This window comes from Pavona decussata, unplaced genomic scaffold (assembly GCF_977016875.1).
Source record: "Pavona decussata unplaced genomic scaffold, jaPavDecu1.1 SCAFFOLD_386, whole genome shotgun sequence".
In the NCBI taxonomy this organism is placed as follows: domain Eukaryota; kingdom Metazoa; phylum Cnidaria; class Anthozoa; order Scleractinia; family Agariciidae; genus Pavona; species Pavona decussata.
This window is the reverse complement of record NW_028145758.1, coordinates 3,365,050-3,371,049: the sequence shown is the minus strand read 5'-3', so window position 1 is coordinate 3,371,049 and position 6,000 is coordinate 3,365,050.

Genomic DNA, 6,000 nt, shown 5'->3' with positions numbered 1-6,000 from the left:
GGCAGTTCTCGTCACTTGACAACAAGTTAGTGAGTGTTACTTATTTTGCTCAACGTGGACGTCGAGTTTTAAGGAAAGGCGTATGTTAGGGAAACTTTGGTCGATATTTATTGTACTCATATTCGAAATTATAGGGAATATTTCATATTTATCCAAGTATATTTTGGGGTTTAAGGTTTTGTTATTATTGGTTCTATATCGTATATCATTCAATTTGTAAAGGGCAATGGTAACCTTAGTTTCCGCTTGAGCTTTTCAGTAATTTGCCGAGCTGTGCAATTGTTCTCGAAAACCTTATCATGCTTGTTACTAACGGGAAAATTATTAGAAAACCAACAGTAGCTATGCTAGGAAATATGTTCAAATTATCTTCGTTGACCTGAATAAGGTTAATCAACTTGGAAGTTCTAGAAGTGTTACTTGAAGTAAATTGGTTTCGTTTGAAATGAATACTCTTGAAATGAGCTCCGTTCTGTAATTGCGTTTTTAGGAGTATTCAATAGGATAACCTGTTAGTTATGAATACTTAGGGCGTTTCTTTGTGAACTGTAATGACGGTAATTACGCGGCACGAGCCGTTCACTGACACTTCGGAAAACTCATTTGCTACCTTTACGTTTACGCGTTATTCAAAGTACTGCCGCGTCCTCTGTAATTACTTTTCACATTCACACGCATTGTATTCTGTTACAATGGATACCTGTACAATCATATATATACAACTCTGTTAGTAGCGCTAAGTGATTACATCGCTGATTACATCGGTGAACATAAGTGATTATGTTACAACCTTGCTGCTGGACGAACTTATGTCAGTTCGTCCCTCGAGAATAAACTACTGTTGGAACCAAAAGTGAAGTTGTCGCTGTTAATTCTGCATCCAGTTGCGGCTAGATCTTGGTACCTCAAGGGAGTGACGGCCCTTTCTCGCAAGCGATCTCTCCTTGAGTTAATCTTCCCCCAAGAATTGTCACAGAAGTACTCCCGTTGAAGTCAGAATATCCCGAAACGTTCCCGTTCGCTTAGAGTGGAAAAACCTCCCGTCACAAAGTCGTTTCTTTTTGCGTGTTTATCTTCCCACAAACTTATTGCCGTAATACTCAATACAGGAAGCGTATAACGTCACGCCCTATGCCCCACGGACTCCAAATCACGGTAAGGACCGATACTGACGCACCCTATAGTCGATGTTGGTGAAGGCCGAAGGATGCTATAAAGATCCAATATTAATTAAACGCAATGCACGTGTGCTGGTTTAAGGTTCTCTAAAGAGACCCGCCATCACAGTCAAATCAGTGCACAATTATTACACCCGTTTAAAGTGTCACGGCGATTTTGACCTTTTTGGTGAAAAGGTGCTATTTTTTTTAAATACCTTACCTTCGTTTCAAAATAATTTTAGAGAGATAGAAAGAGAGAAAAATCAACTGAATTCTCGAAAGGGAACATGTTCTGTTCTAGAGGATTTTGAAGACGAAAGTGCGAGAACTCGATAAAAAAAGATTAGCCTAACTTTTTTCAAGTTACAATCCATTCCGACCCAGTCCAGAGACAATCAGGACAGCTTTAGTACACTGGGATCGTAGTTTATAGCAAAGCTGAACCATTATTTTCAGGTCTCTGTTAAAAAAAAAAAACCTCTCAGTGGTGTTTCGAGATGACATCAATTCTAGCTCCTTGACACTATCCCTTTAAATCACCTTAATTACGGACACTATTTTTTGCAACATTTGAAATTAGCTAGCCTGCGGGCAGACGCCTCTTCCCGCGGGTGCGATTGAACAAGAGCCGGAAAAGACAGTTTCTCTTGCTGGCTAATTTTAGGTTAACTGAACAACAAACAACAACAGCATCAAAAGTCACTACCAAACTCTTTACTCACATTGATTTAGAACGGACGAAACGTCGAACTTCCGTATGAGACAAACTTAAATGAGCGAACTTAATGCCTATGATCAGCTCTCCGTTTGACTCTGAAGGCTATACGACCAACACGTTCCCCGTCTACTTAAGACGGATACTCAACGTGAGAGATCGACTCTGGGGCAACGACGACCTTTTCATGAGTTCAAATAAATGAATAATATTCTTTCCCAGAAATCCCGCTAACTTAAAGATTCGCTGAATTTGGTAAGTTGGACGTTTGACTTCTACAGTGCCGATTAAACATAAGTTAACTCATCTGGATCTACCCAAGTTCCAATTATAATACAGTTGGTATAGTTTGACTTCTGACCCTATCCTTAGCGAATTTAGCGATCTTTTGGTGAACCGCTAAAGTTGTCACATTCCTACTCTCTTAATTGACCCTGTTATGCTTCAGAGATAGAAAGCAAAAATAATCAGTTGATTAGTGGCCGATTGTTTGAAAGTGTTTCACTGACTACAGTATGTTAGCAGTTCTTCAGCGGCATCCAATGGCTCCTTATTATAAATGACTGTTCAGGAGACATTTCCCTCCTCAGAAATTCAGATCAAAATGTGAAAAAGCTTAACGCTTTCCTTCAGCGAAACATCATCTCAGACTTTCGTAACCGTTGACTGAAAAGCCAATCCCTTTTGTTTTCTGCGAGGCAGATATATTCATTACAAGCCTCACCGGAAAATCAACAGTTCCTTGGAAATTCAGGGAATAAGTTTAAGATGCCGTTACCTTAAACTTCTGTCATTTGAATTTTCAGCCAAAAAGTTGGAACTGATCAAACGAATGTTCCCAATTTATGCAGATAGAGAAATTGGGAAGGAAAAGGCCTGGAAACGAGGTGGAGAGAAAATAGAACACAGATTTTTTGCCATACATAAAATTTCAAATGCTGACTCAGTGACTGTCATTCGGGATACCGGCGTTTGCAGCGGTTTTGCTTTTCATTTGATGGAAAGCGTACGAAAATTGGTACATCAAATTCAAAAATATATTAACTGTTCACACTGCTCTATGTGACCGGGCCTTAGTTTCTGGAAAGAGCACAAGACTACCGAGGGGGTGGGAATGGGGTTGTTTCGTTATGTCCTCTTTTCTCCCTACCCCTCTCCCCAAATATTCGGCATTTATAAAAAAATTGCAGTTGAACAAATCGAACTCGGTCGGCATACGGGAAAATAGACGAGTTTGAATGTTTTGAGTCAGATAAAAGTATCAGTTAGGCTATTCCGGTTTTTTTTTTTTTAAGTCCAGCAGCATATTGAAAAACATCAATAACTGAACATAATGACAATTTTTTTTCTCGAAAACTACCGACAGCCACAAACCACTTACAAAAACTGATTTGCTATTTTTAGGATGTTGTTTTTCTGTATTTCTTGATGGAAAAATATCCAACAGGATATCACCAACAGGCAAATAATTTTAGCTTGATTGATGTGTCAGGTATGTACTTAGCGTGGGCGAACCTTCCACGAATTATCAATGGCCACCACGTGTTTTTAAACAGTACCAAAGTTCAATAACGTGCTGTGAAGCCGGAAATTCTGTAATTGCAGGGCATTAAAACTGAAACAAAATCATTTCTTTCAGTCCAGCAATGATCATGTCAAAACCATTTGAAAACAAGAGAAAATGTTATCTTACAAGTTTCCAAACAATTCCGCGAACACTTGAACTGCCACTCATGATTCTTCGCGTGGGCAATTTACGATTTTCTTGCTTGGTTTTTTAACAACAATAAACGAGTACTTCCGAGCAATTCCGAATCCTTTTTCTTATGAATTGTTTTTTTCCACAATGACCCAGCGCTTCCGAACATTGCCGAACGTTTTCGAACCCGTTCCAAACCGCTTGATTGGTGGACTGTGACGGGGTTGTTCCGCATTCAAATTTTGAGTTGGCGTTCATGCACAGTACTAGTTAGCTAAATGTTACAAGTTAGAGTTGAGCTGACAAAAATAATAGACATTTTAGCGAAAACACCCTACAAAATTTTCTCATCCGCCGGCCGGTCGGCTGCATTTAACAAATGCAACATTAACTTTATTTGCAACTTGTGCTATATCAGTTTCCCACTGTATGTGTACGCTACATTATCAGTACATTATCGTCTCTATGATCACCCATAGTCATGATATGTCATGATATGAACATCAGTAAGGTCTTGACTCTGACTGCATTGATAAACTGATAATAAACGATAATTTTCTTTTTTCACAATGACCAAGCACTTCCGAACATTGCCAAACGTTTTCTCGAACCCTTCCAAACTGCTTGATTGGTGAGATGTGACGGGGTTGTTCAGTATTCAAAGTTTGAGTTGGGGTTCATGCATAGCACTAGCAAAAGGCTGTAAGTTTGGAGAAATACTCAAGTTATCATTGAGTTGACAAAAATAAAATACATCTAGCCGGAGAACAGCCTGCAAAATTTTTATCATTCGCCGGCCGATCGGCTGATAATAAGGTATTGATTCTTATTGTATTGATAAACTGATAATAACAACAGTGACTTCATAAAGCTTCATCGACTATTTATTACCTTTTCGACTGGTTGTTTGTAACACATCAGAAAAGTTATATCTATTAAGATACTGATTATAGGCCACTCAACATGAGTTGAACCAATATTGCTTTGAGTGGTAACTATGACGAGCGATAAACTCGACTTCCAGTTAGCACTCTAGACTTTCGACTTAGTGTTCAGAACTTGTACTCACGATTCTTTGCCAAAGAGAACATGTTTTCTGGTTTTCAAGCAATCTAAACACTTAAAAGGCGCCTCACAAAATTTTCCAAAATCTTTGCGTGGGCAAATCTCTTTTCCGATTGTTTGCGTGGGCGCTTTCGAATCTTGACGTAGGTTCTGACAAAAATAAGCGAGCATTTCCGAACTCTGTTCCGAACAGTAATAAAAAATGAGTGCTAACTTTTTTATTATTATTATTATTATTATTATTATTATTATTATTATTATTATTATTATTATTATTATTATTTCATTTTTCGTTTAGTTTTGTTTTTCCTTCACGTGGGCTAAATTAAGTTGACAACTGTGTACTAACGGACATTGCCGAACATTTTAGAACACTTCCGAACACTTGACTAGTGAGCTGTGACGCGACTGTTCCACTTTCTTCGAGCTGGCAAATATATTATAGGGGCGGGGTGGGAACGGAGAGTTGGAGCCTTGTGGCCCTTAAGCTTTAAGAGCTACGATAACCGTAACACGTTGTAAAATTACTATCATCTGTATTGCTGCACCAGACACCAAGTGAACTTACTCGGTACTTTGCAACCTTTGTCGGTGCTCTACGGATCGTGCGCCCACGGTCACGCGTAGACATGTGGACATTGCATGTGCGGTGGTTGCGGTGTTGGATGTATGCTCGCTCATAACGAAAGCTAGTTATGATCACCAGGTTGGTTTTGACTCTTGATTGAAAATGAATACAAACACGACTAATTTAAACGCATTTGCTGGTAGACGGATCAGCTCGGCCATTTCGGAGATTTCAGCACGTTGTTTCCCTGCCGACTTGCGAACCGTCACGTCAGAAACTAAATTTGCATATCTGATGTATCAAATTGTTCTCTACTCAATAACAAGTTTAGTGAAGCCAATATCCAAAATTGCTTTAAATGTGGTAGAACGGATAACGGACAAATCGATCTTTGAATAGAAGAAAGCAGCTATAGGGATCGGAGCGAATTTAACCTCTCGTTTTTAGCTCAAACACACTGTATGGCGTTAGTGTAACAGTTTGACTTTCTTCACATACACCGCTAGTTAATTGTCTCCTTTTGGAAGGATATCAACGAAATACGTTCCTAGTCTTTGAAATATTCCCTGACTATGTAAACTAAACGGTTCGAGCCAGAGCTACTGAGCCAGTCGAACTTCCGTATGAGACAAACTTAAATGAGCCATGGAACTTAAAGCCTATGATCAGCTCTCCGTTTGACTCTGAAGGCTATACGACCAACAAGTTCCCCGTCTGCTTCAGACGGATACTCAACGTGAGAGATCGACTCTGGGGCAACGGCGACCTTTTCATGAGTTCAAATAAATGAATA